We start from the raw sequence: 12,193 nt of genomic DNA on the forward strand, positions 1-12,193 counted from the left end.
AGCCATTCTGTTTTTTTCCTAAGAATTGGTATACCGTACAATCGTGTCACTCTCTAGGGCATGGCAGAAACTCGAAGTGGCTATTACCACGAAGTTGATATAGGGCGTATGATACACTACCGCCAAATAATCCCAATAAAATAAGGAAAATATAACTCCCAACATGCTATTTGTCCAAAATGCCGAGTTTGTGTTCTCTGAAATCAAGGAATAAATTCTGGGAACAAAAGAGGTTGGCAGTAGGAAGAATTCATTGAGAGAAAGAAAGCTTCTCTCTGAGAGGGTCAGAAGTGGGCCGGAAAGTGGGGGACCGAAAGACCCTACTTCTCCTGGGTGTGTTACTGAGCAAAGCCCTGAGGTGAGGCAGGTTCAAGATGGGACAGAACTATAGTCAGCTAATCAGATTACAAGTATAGTCACTTAGGTAATATTGCTGAAAGGGGGATCAAATGGGGAAGCAAGTCACATAGCAAGCGCACACGGGACGGACAAGGACCTTCCTGGAAGGGGTGGGTTCAGGAGGTTTTGGTCCTCTACCCCAAGGTGATGGTGTCTGTTTGGAATATTGGTCACTGTTGTTTATGCCTAAGGGAAGTATGTGGATGTGGTCATTCCTCTTTTTCTGGAAGCCTGGCCTCCGGCCATGGTTGTCTTTTGCCCTGACCTCTCGAGGGTCCAGCACTATCTGACTGCCTACAATATTTCTAAATAACTTAACTATCTGTGCTGAAGTCACTATAGAACAGTAGTCCCCAAAGAACAGTAGCCTCCAACCTTCTGGCACCAAGGACCAGTACTGTGGAAGACAGTTTTTCTACAGACTAGGGTGGGAGTGTTTGGGATGATTCAAGTGCTTTATATTTATTGTGCACTTTATTGCTACTATTACACTGTGATATGTATGAAATAATTACACAACTCACCATAATGCGGAATCAGTGGGGGCCCTGAGCTCACTTTCCTGCACCTAGTTGGTTCCATCTGGGGGTGATGGGAGACGGTTGGGGAGCACAGGTTATAAACGGAGTGTAGAGGACGTCGGAGGCCATCCTTATCCTCCCCCGTAAGCCGAATTGGAACGTGGAAACTCTCTGCTTTCTCCTGGTCGCAGCTGAAACCCTATGGCTGGTGACCCTGTGGTGCTCACAGGGCAAGGTGAGGCCTGCTGAGGACAAGGACCTTTGAAGCAATGTAGCGGCAGTAGTGAGAGTTTTGCCCAGGAAACTACAGTTTCTTTACTGGGCCCTGTCTCATCCTGGGAAGAAGGTTTTGTTCTTCACCAGCCCACAGTAATTGCCATTAGTACTCCTGGACTCACTCACTACCACACCCCGTACACAGGCTATTTAATACAAGTAGTAGCGAGCTGGAAAGTCTTTGTCTTTGCCCGTCCTGAGGCACTGACCTCCCAGGCCCACTCTTCATGCATTGCTAAATGGTCTCCATCTCTTATTTTATCCTTCGCCATGCCCCTCATACTGGCTGTTGGGGACCTTAGCCAGGTCCCCAGCAAGAAACAGTGACACTACTGCAAAGAAGTCTCTGGCATGGCTCTTGTAATTCAGAAACTCTGACCATTAATCTACCTTTAGAAAGCCATCTCACCTCTATGTATAAAACATCAGTGTGCTCTTTGTCCATCTCCTCACGGACCTGCATGAGCAGCCATGAGTTAAGGGCATGTACTTTAACGTGGCTGATAATTTCAATCACATCCTGCAAAAGTTGTTAAGTTTAGCTAACAGTTTTATGACAGGTCAAAATGTTAAAGACATAGCGCCGAGACTGACACTCAGAAGCAACCTCGTTGACCTGAGTAGCAAAACCAGAAAGCTGTCCAGTCATGGGGCCATCCTATCATGCATATACTGACACAAAATGACCAACTAAGCTCTCTTGATTTGTAATCATTCAAAGATATGAACAGTTCTGCAGCTGTGGTATTGGTTAGCAACAAAAGTGCACGTAACATACACACATGCACATCCTCCTATAAACTTTATCACAAAAAAACAAGCATTGTTGCCTTTTTGTCAAGGTGGGTAAACTCAACAACCTGGGCTGCGTACCACAGTGACTCATGAATCCTCTTTAACAACTGTGTCTTGATATCCCCTACTAATTTGCCCATTCATCTAGTTATGTTGCTAGCTGATCAAGGAATGTGTGCTACCTTTTAGACTACAGCCTCTCCCAAAAGTTCGTGATCAATGTCATTAACAGCAGGCAGGATCCATGCTTCACCAACAGCAAAGGGCTTCTTAGCTTTAGCAATCTAATTAGCCACTAAGAATGATACTCTCAGTGCAGACACATGTGATGAAGTGGTGGCCTTCAGTAAGTACTTTGGTTCTTTATGTTCACACTTTTTCTCTTTTGAAAACCTCCAGAGGCTTGTCTTTTAATGTAGCATGCTGGTTCTCCATGTGGCAAAGAAGTCTTGAAGGTTTTTCAGGTTCATTGGATAGCTGATTGCCATTATACTGCACAAAGCAGGCGTGAAGAAGCTGAATCACCTGTTGGAAGGAACCTGTAATTTATTTGAGACTCAATATTTTCTGTTAAACATAGCTTTCTATGCAAACTTAGAGTCCTCTGATGCCTCATCATAGGGTCTTTCCCCCTCCTCCGAGAAGCTCTCCAGTGGCACTTGCTCTTTATTCATTTTGGCCAGGGTTAGCTTGCAGACACATCAAAACTGTGACAGAAACAAGTGCACTTGCTGGGGAGGAGGAAAGATGGAATTGGTAAATGAAATCGTGGGGGGCCACACATGGACTAAAACAAGTGTCAGATTCTGATTTAAAGCCTGCCAATGTACAACTGAAATATCTCAACACGTTTACAACTATGAAACCTGCCCCCGGATGCAGCTGAATTTTTGCTTGTTACTCACTAACAGGGTTTTTTTTCCATGACTAATCCTTTAAAAAATTTATTAATACATGTTTGCAGTACATAATGATTACATTCATTGTGGGGAATTGGAAAATGTACATAACACATTTTAATTCTATTTTATTCCCTTCCCCTCCATTCCCCTTCCCCTCCCTCTGTCTCTTAGTCCCTTTTCCTTTTGCAAAGAACTGATAAGGTTTTGACATGAGCATAAGCAATTGCTTTATTATGTCATTACGGCTCTGTGCAGTCAAACCTCTCTGCTAGTGTAATCTGTATTTGGAGCTCCTCCTCAGAGCCAGCCTCACTGCCTCAGCTCCAGTTCTGAGCATCAGGCATTAGATTCTTCTAAGGAGTCCACGCCCTAGAGCCCTCTCACGCTTAGTTCACATTGGGTCTCCTATAAGATTCTAATGCTGCTGCTGGTCTGCTAGAGGTAGAGCTCAGGCAGCAAGTCAGATGATGGGGAGTGGCTGTGCATACCGATGACACTTCTCTTGCTAGTCTCCTGCTGTGCCCCTGGTTCCCTACAAGCCATGAACCAGTGAGCGGTTCATGGCCTGTCGATTGAAGACGCTTGTTATGGAAAATAATATATGATTTCTCAAAATATTTGAAAGCCATATGACCTATCAATTCCACTCCTCAATATATACCCAAAAGAACTGACAGCAGGATGATTAAGAGATGTTCCTAGTGTCATCAATCACAGAGGCCAAAAGGTAGAAGCAACCCAGAAGAATGGATTTTTGAAATGTGGTCAGTACATACAGTGAGGATTTTTTTAGCCTGAAAAAAGAGGAAGGTTCTGAAACATGATACAATATAGGTCAATCTTGAGGATATTCTGCTAAGTGAAATTAGCTAGTCACAAAAGGACAAATACTATATTGTCACCGGCTAGTGTGGCTCTTTAACCACATGAAAGATGGAAGTCAGAAAAAGGCTAGTTCTTGAGCTACTTCTCCACTGCTTATGCCTGTCACTTCTGCCCACCTCTTCTTCAGGGCTCTCTAAAGGGAAGGATCTTGGGGCTGGGGATTTAGCTCAGTGGCACAGCGCCTGCCTGGCAAGCACAAGGTCATGAGTTTGGCTCCTGGTACTGGAAAAAAACCAAAAACAAATAAAATAAAATAAAGGGAAGGATCTTTCCATAGGCCACCAACATGTGACCAATTGGCTCGGGTTTCATTGCTTTTTTAATTTTTAAATATAAAGGACAAAAATACATTAACAAACAGACATAAACAACAATTTTGATGACGGAAAACAGATCACTGATTGTCATGGGTTGAGATCGGAGGAGACTGTAACTACTAGAGGTAACATGAAGGGTGTCTTTGTGTTGATGAAATAGTTCTGTTTCCTGGCTGTGGTGATGATTATACAAATCTATATATATAATGATATTTAAGAGACATATATACCTAAAAAAAGAGTTAATGTAGAAATTGAGATACCCAAAAAGGTCTTCAGTTTAGTTAGTAGGGTTGTATCATTGGCAAGCCCTGATTTTGGCAATGTGCTATGGCTGTGTGAGATATATCATTGAGCAAGTTGAATAAAGGGCTTACACAATGCTTTGTACTGTTTGCAGAAAAAAAAAAAACACTCAAACAATAGAAGCAATACAGAATTTCAGACAAGGTGATAGGAAATTAACAATCGTTGTTATATTACATATTGTTATCTTCAAATTGCTTACTCAGTTAAACAAATATAGGCATGTAAGATTGATCAAACAATTAAACATTAACTATTCCTTTCAATAATGCAATAGAAGTCAGTAGTATGACTCTCTCAGCTACCCTGTGTGTGTATGTGTGTGTGTATACACACATATTTTTTCCCTTCTTTCTTTTCTTTTTCCTCATCCCAGTTGTTCCCTCCTTTCAGCAGTTTCTTTCCCTTTCACAATATCTATTATACCTTTCATATTTTATTTACTCTTTCAGGTTCTTGTACTAGTGAGACAATATGGTATTTACACATGCAGGTCTAATTTATTTCACTTATGGGTATGGACTCTACTTGCATCCATTTACCTATGAAAGCCTCAAGTTTATCTTTCTTTATTGCTGAATAATATTCCATTATGTAAAAATACATCTTTTTTATCCATTGTTTGGGTTGCTTCTACGATTTAGCTCTTACAAATTAAGGAGCTATAAACATGGGTGCACATATATCGCTGTGGTATGATGTTTGTAGTTCTTCTGGAAAAATACCCTAAAAGGAAATAGCTGGGTTGAATGGGATCTCTAGTCTTAGTTTACTGAGGAATCTCCAGACTGATTTGCACAGGGGTTGCACCAGTCTACACTCCCACCAACAGTGGAGAAAGGATCCTTTCTCCCTACAGCATTGCCTTAACTTACATAGAATTCACAAATTAACAAAGTGTAGCTCTTTAGTGTCCAGAGTACTGAACTTCGAACATCAGGAGCTATCGACTATGAGTGTTAGTGGCCCTCCTTGGTGCTTGGAGCTAGCAGCTACCAGCAAGCCTCAAGAACTCCTCTGGCCACTAGAGATGCTGCTGGTTCCTGGTAATTGTCCTTTGCTCTTTATCATTCTCTGTTGCTAACTACCCTCTGTGTTACCATCCCTGAACGCTGGATGCTTTCAGCACCGGAGGCTTTTGATGTTACCAGCCTTTAGCATACCCACGCAGCATGCTCTACTCAAGACAGAAACCAAGAATAGGCAAAAACATGCTATCTAAAAGAGGCCTTATTAGAATTTACATTGCAGCATAAAGGGAGACAATACATGAGCTCACAAGCTAAGGATATGGGGCAGTGCTCATACACAAAAGGCAGGCTCACATATGCGCATCATCAGAGACTTGGTTTTTGGTCATTGAGAAGGGAGCAGCCCTTTGTGGACCTGACCAAAAAGGGTTGTGAAAGGGCAGAATCATCCAGAGAGGCTGTGGGTCAAATCATCTGGGCAAGGTCTGAAACCAAAGCCTGCTGCAGCCCAAGCAAATGTCTCAGGAGCAGCTATGGGGTGTCCGATGTTGGGCTGCCTCCAAGATGTTGAGGCAACCACAAAGAGGAATAAAAAGTACTTCTAGGAGCATCAGGCCCTTTGCGTCTGCCTCAGTATAAGTCCACTACATGAAGTAGATGGTCCAATTAATGGAGAAAGAGGACAAAAATGGAACTACCAGGGACTGGAAGCAGGCAGTGCCGGGAGGCTGTTCAGAGGATGCAGAGTTTTGTTTTGTAATTTAGAATGTGTTCTAGAGATGCATGCACTTAACCACTACCAAACTGTACACTTAAAAATGGATAAGATAGGGACTGAATTTATGGTTTGGTGGTAAAGCACTTGCCTAGCAAGTGTTAGACCCTAGATTTGCTCCCAAGAACACACACACACACACACACACACACACACATGCATGCACAAGACAAGATGGTAAATTTAATACATGTGTATTTTACCACAATTTAAAAATGTTTTAAAAATCTAAATATCAGCTGGGTACAGTGGTGCACACCCACAGTCCCAGCTCTTCAGGATGCTGAGGCAGCAGGATTACGTGAACCAGGAGTTTGAGGCCAGCCTTGGAACCTTAGCAAGACTCTCCCCACTCCTTGAACAAATAAAAGTCTAGTGTCTGCCTCAGATTGGAAAGAGGACTTGGGGAAGGAAGCATGACTACATTAGACATGAGGAGATAAAGAAAGAGTCAGGCTGGTATTGGGAAGAGAAGAGGGCTGGTGAGCCCTGCAATTGCTAAGATCTAAACCACAGCCTTTTATGTAAATCTAATTGCTGCAGGTTTTAAAGGAAAACAGGTGATTACAAATTTCAAAACAGCCCAAGTGTGAAACTTTGGTTCCAAACGTCGTGGTAGGAATCCTATCATGAGGAAGCTTCTGATGAGCCAAGAAGCATCCAGGAAGAATGACTTAAGAGAGGAGAAATCAGAAAGTTTGTTTCTGTGTTGGATGGGGTAGCTTATATGAATCACACAAAGAATGTATTTTCTCTAGATTGTTAGGACTATAGCATTTAGCTGTCATATAGCTAAGTAAGTGATTATCCATCTTACCAACAGCTTATCAGGCTTCCAGCTCTTAAATTATACAAACATCTCTTTCACCCTTTTTCTCTTCAAAAATTATGACATAGCTTCACTGGTGAAACACTTTAATGCCCTTTTAAAAATACAAAGCTATATGTTTTCCTGGAAATAATGGAAAAGCCTAAGGAATGTTCAGTAGGATTTGTGTGAATTCAGTTGAAATATTAACTATAAAGGACAAGTCTACACACTTTCATTAACAGTTTGAAACCACCAATTGGCAAAATCTAACAATACCAAGTGCTAGGAACAATTTAGAGCAATGGAGAACTCTTGCCTATGACTGGTGGAAATCTACATGGGTATAAGCACTTGGGATTTTTTCTTTTCTGATACTGGGAGTGGAGTCCAGGGCCCCTGCATGCTAAGCACACCATTGAGTTACATCTCCAGCACTTTTTATTTTTATTTTTATTTTTATTTTTATTTTTATTTTTTTGGTTTTTCTCCGGTACCGGGAACCGAACTCATGACCTTGCGCTTGCCAGGCAGGCGCTTTGCCGCTGAGCTAAATCCCCAGCCCCCCTTTTTATTTTTCAATTTGAGACAGAGTCTCAAATAAATTACTCAGGCTGACCTTGAATTTTGGATCCTCTTGCCACAACCTCCCAAGGAGCTGAGACTACAGATATGCACCACTATGCCTAGCTTTGGTATAAGTATTTTGGAAAATAATTTGGTATTACTTAAATTGGACATGTGCATACTCTCCAACCAGCTGCCTTGCCCCTAGATATATACCTTAGTGAAACTTTCACATATGAACTGAACGAGTTATACCTATAATCCCAGTGCTATGTGAGGCTGAGGTAGGAGGATTGCAAGTAAAACTTCAGTCTAGGAAACTTATAGAGATCCTGTCTCAAAATAAAAAATAGAATGGATTGGGAATGCAGTTCAACACAAAGATCCTGGATTCAACTCCTAGTGCCCCCCCCACATAATGTTCATAATTTTGTAGTATCAAAAATTGGGAACAATCTAAATGTCCATCAACAAAAAAGGACAAATTGTAGTATATTCATACAGGGAAAATACAACAGTGAAAAACAAATGAGGTGGCTGGGCATGGTGTTACATGCCTATAATCCCAACACTCAGGAGGCTGAGGCAGACGGACTGCTGCAAGTTCAAGGCCAGCCTGGGCTACAAAGTGATTTCAAGCCCAGCCTGAACTGCGTAGTGAAACCCTGTCTCAAAAAGATAAAAAAAAAAAAAAATGCATGAACTATAGTTAACTTGAAACAATGTGGATGAATCTCATAAACATAATAGCAGCATTTAGGTCCTCTCTAAATTTCTTGCAGAATTCAGCAGGGAAACCATCTGGACATGGGTTTTTCTTTGTTGATAAGTTTGTAATTACACCTTCAATTTCATTGACTGATATTGATTTATTTAGAATGTTTATATCTTCTTGATTTAGCTTTGGTAATTAATATGTGTCTAGGAATCCATCCATTTCTTCTGTATTTTCCATCTTACTAGAATACAGTTTCTTGAAGTAGGGATTGATGATCTTCTGGGTTTCTGCAGGACCTGTTGTGATTTCACCCTTTTCATTCTTAACTCAATGAAATTGAGCCTTTTCATTCCTCTTTTTGATAAGCTTGGCTACGGGTTTACCAACCCTATTTACTCTTTCGAAGAACCAACTCTTCAATTCACTGTTTCTTTGTATTGTGTTCTTAGTCTTCATCACACTCACCAACTGCTGCTCTGCGTGACCCCTCAGAAAACAGTGTCTCCGTTCTCATTGCTCCTTCAGATTCTTCCCCACTGCAGGGCTGCTGGTCCCACCTGCAGTGTGGGTGGCTGGAGAAATACATTCTTAAAGGCTGTAAGGAAAGTGAAGGAATAATTAGCACAAAAATGGTTACCTCTGGAATAGACTAGGAAGGGAAGATTAGTTAGAGAGGAAAACTGGTTGTTTCTAAGGTACTGGTGAAAACGTATTGTCTTTTGACCTCGTGGTAGGTGCTGAGTGTTCTGTTTATTTTATTTGCAGTGCTGGAGATGGAAACCATGCCAGCCAACCATTCTACCACTGAACTACACTTCTAGCAGTATTGTTTTTAAACTATATAATTATCTTTATATATATATATGTAATTATCTTTATGTACTGATGTATCTCATAACAAAAGGACATTCAAAAGAAAGTTTAATGCAATACTTCTGCCTATGAGGGAATCTTAGACAAACACTTGTACCTAATTATGGCCCCAGATCGAGCTACTAACTTATAGGAACTACACAGCACAGTGGATATAGTAAGAACAACACAGGGATATAATCAGAAAATTCCAGACACTGGGATGATTTATAAGACAAATAATGTAGTTTCTTACATCAAAATTTGTAAGAAAAAAATGAGATAAAGGGAGAAATAATCCATAGATTAAAAGAAATCTAAGAGATGGGCCAGAGTCTAGCCCCGTGGTAGAATGCACAAACATGCACAAGACTGATCCCCAGCACTTTCCTCCACACAGAAAAACAAGCCTACAAAATATATCTAACAATTGCAATACGAGATGAAAGAATGTTATTTGGAGACAAATTCAAGGAAACAAACTGAAAAAATTATAAAATAATCAAGAAACATCAGACATTGATTTTATCTTTGATATTAAGAAATTATTGGAGTTCTGTTCCACTTTAAGCTCACCTCACCTCGTGGCTTTACTCAATAAAACACCCTTGAGGAGCGGGGTTGGCAGACTACTACTTTCCGGGTCCCCTTCTTTCCCTCTCAGACAGAAGCTTTTTTTCTCTCAAGAAATTCTTCCTAGTTTTGAAAAAAGAAAGTATTTAGTAAAATTACACTTGATGATATTGTTACATATTTTAAAAGTAGTTTCTATCTTTTTAGGTGTGCGTATGAAATATTTTCAAGCAAAATGATATAAAGTGGGGGGCTTGGGAAATAGAGAGTGACAACTAGTGGTTACAGGGTTTTCTTTTAGGTCAATAGAAATGTTCCAAAATTAAAATGTGGGGATCATTGTGTACTTCTGTAAACATACTAAGAGCCACTGGATGCTGCACTAAACTAGTAAACTATCCTGCATGTAAATTAGATCTCAGTGAATAGTGAAAAAATTATATACAGCCTGAGATTTAATTCAAAATAGCTAGGCGGGATGGAGCACTGTGGAATCAAAATTGGCCATATATGGGTATCAGGCTATAGCTCCATGGTGGTGCACATGTTTGGCATGAGTGAGCTGTGGCTTTAAGCCCCAGGACTGATAAAAAAAATCCCACTTGTGGCTAACTGTTGAACTGGAGCAGTAGATCCCTAGGTACCTTATCTTCTAACCATTTGCTATAATAAAGGAATTCTGGAATAATGGCTTTATTTGAATAAAGGTTAGGTTATCCTGAATACATTGAGTATACCTCCCCTTCTTCATCCCTCGTCCACTGCTCTTGACTGTCATTTATTGTTCAGTGGAGATGAGATGAAGCAGATTGCAGCCCTGGACACTGTTTTCAAAATACAGACTTGATGGCACACAACCGAATTGCAAAAGTTTAGCTGTGACTGGGCATGGTGGTTCATGCTCGTAATCACAGCAATATGGGAGATTGCAGTTCAAGCCCACCCTGGGCAACTAAGTGACTTACCAAGAGCCTGTCTCAAAATAAAAAGGGATGGGGATTGTAATTCATTGTGAAGGCCTTGGTTTCATTCCCCAGTACTGGGGCGGGAGGAGAAAGAGAGAGAGAGAGAGAGAGACAGAGAGAGAGAGAGAGAGAGAGAGAGAGAGATTGAGAGATTGAGAGATATGGATGGAAGAAAAGAAAAGCCCTCCAGCTGCAGTATTTCCTAGCAACAGTCCTTTGTTTATGCCTACAATGATTTCAAAATAATCATCTCCTCCCACAGGTGGGCAACAAAAAGGATATGAGCCTCCTCAGTCTGCCATAACAAAATACCATAGATTAGGTGATTTAGACAACAGAAACTTATTTCCTCACAAACTGGAGGCAGGAAGTCTGAGGTCAAGGTGTCAGCATGGTAGCTTCTTCCTGAGAGCTATCAGGGAGGATCTGTCCAGACCTCAGTCTGGTGGTTTGCTGGCAATCTTTGCTCCTTGGATTCTTTTCCAAGTGCCCTGATCTCTACCTGCATGTTTGCATGATATTCTGTGTGTGTTTGTGTGTACGTGTCCAAATTACCTAATTAGGCTCAACCTAATGATCTTGCTGTAACTTGACTTCCCCTATGAAGGCCCTATCTCCAAAGAAGGTCACATTTTAAAGTACAGGGTATTTTTTTGTAGGGGGACATGATTCAGCCTTGTATTGGCCAGCTTTCTGTTGCTGGGATAAAATACCTCAACATCTGTAACAGGGAGGAGAGATTTCATAGTTTCAGAGGTTTTAGTCCATGGTTGGTTGGCTTGAAGGCAGAAACAGCATAGCAGATGATTTTGGTGGAGCCAAACTGCTCACTCTGTGGTGCCTGGGAAGTAGAATACAGGGGAGAAATGACAAAGAAGAAGAGGCCAGGGCCCATCTATACTCCCTGAGACCACAGGGCCCATGACCCTGGTACTCTAACTAGCCCCCTCGATTCACCTATGAACTCATCAATAGGTTAAGCCAATGATGAGGGTGATGCCCTCACAACACTAACATCTCCCTATGAGTCTTTTAAGCCAGTCAAGTTGACAACATGAAGTAGCATAAACTTCTAAAGCACAGATTTCAAAAGCAGTGCCTAGAAATTAATCCATGTGATTCTTATACAGACTGGCTATAACTGGTTTATTAAATAGACTTTATTTTACAAACAATCACAACATGGGTGACTTTTAGAAATTAAGACAAAAAATGGGAGCTGTTTAACCAAATTCTGTAGTGTAGCTGGATACAAAGTCAACACTCAAAAATCAATAGCATTCCTGTACACAAACAACAAACTCACTGAGAGAGAAATTAGGGAAATCACACCCTTCATAATAGCATCCAAAAATTGAAATACTTAAGAATCAATCTAGCAAAAGAAGTAAAATATCAATACATTGAAAGTTACACCACTCTTAAAAAAGAGAAAAAGAGGATATCAGAAAATGGAAAGATAACCCTTCCTCATGGATAGGAAGAACCAACATAGTGAAAATGGCCATACTCCCAAAAGTACTGTACAGATTTAATACAATACCAATCAAAATACCATTAGCA

General features: G+C 40.9%; 1 long non-coding RNA gene across 1 annotated transcript; it reads right to left on the minus strand.

The window, feature by feature from the left end:
- Nucleotides 1-1,859: 1,859 nt before the first annotated feature.
- Nucleotides 1,860-11,465, minus strand: LOC102006479. The gene is made up of 4 exons (XR_264210.2): nt 11,344-11,465; nt 9,669-9,788; nt 8,706-8,835; nt 1,860-2,516 (listed from the first exon to the last, which is right to left on the minus strand). It is a non-coding gene; the product is annotated as an uncharacterized LOC102006479 (long non-coding RNA).
- Between the last annotated feature and the right edge of the window lie 728 nt (nt 11,466-12,193).

Source organism: Chinchilla lanigera, unplaced genomic scaffold, assembly GCF_000276665.1.
Source record: "Chinchilla lanigera isolate Chin_1 unplaced genomic scaffold, ChiLan1.0 scaffold00096, whole genome shotgun sequence".
Taxonomy (NCBI): Eukaryota; Metazoa; Chordata; class Mammalia; order Rodentia; family Chinchillidae; genus Chinchilla; species Chinchilla lanigera.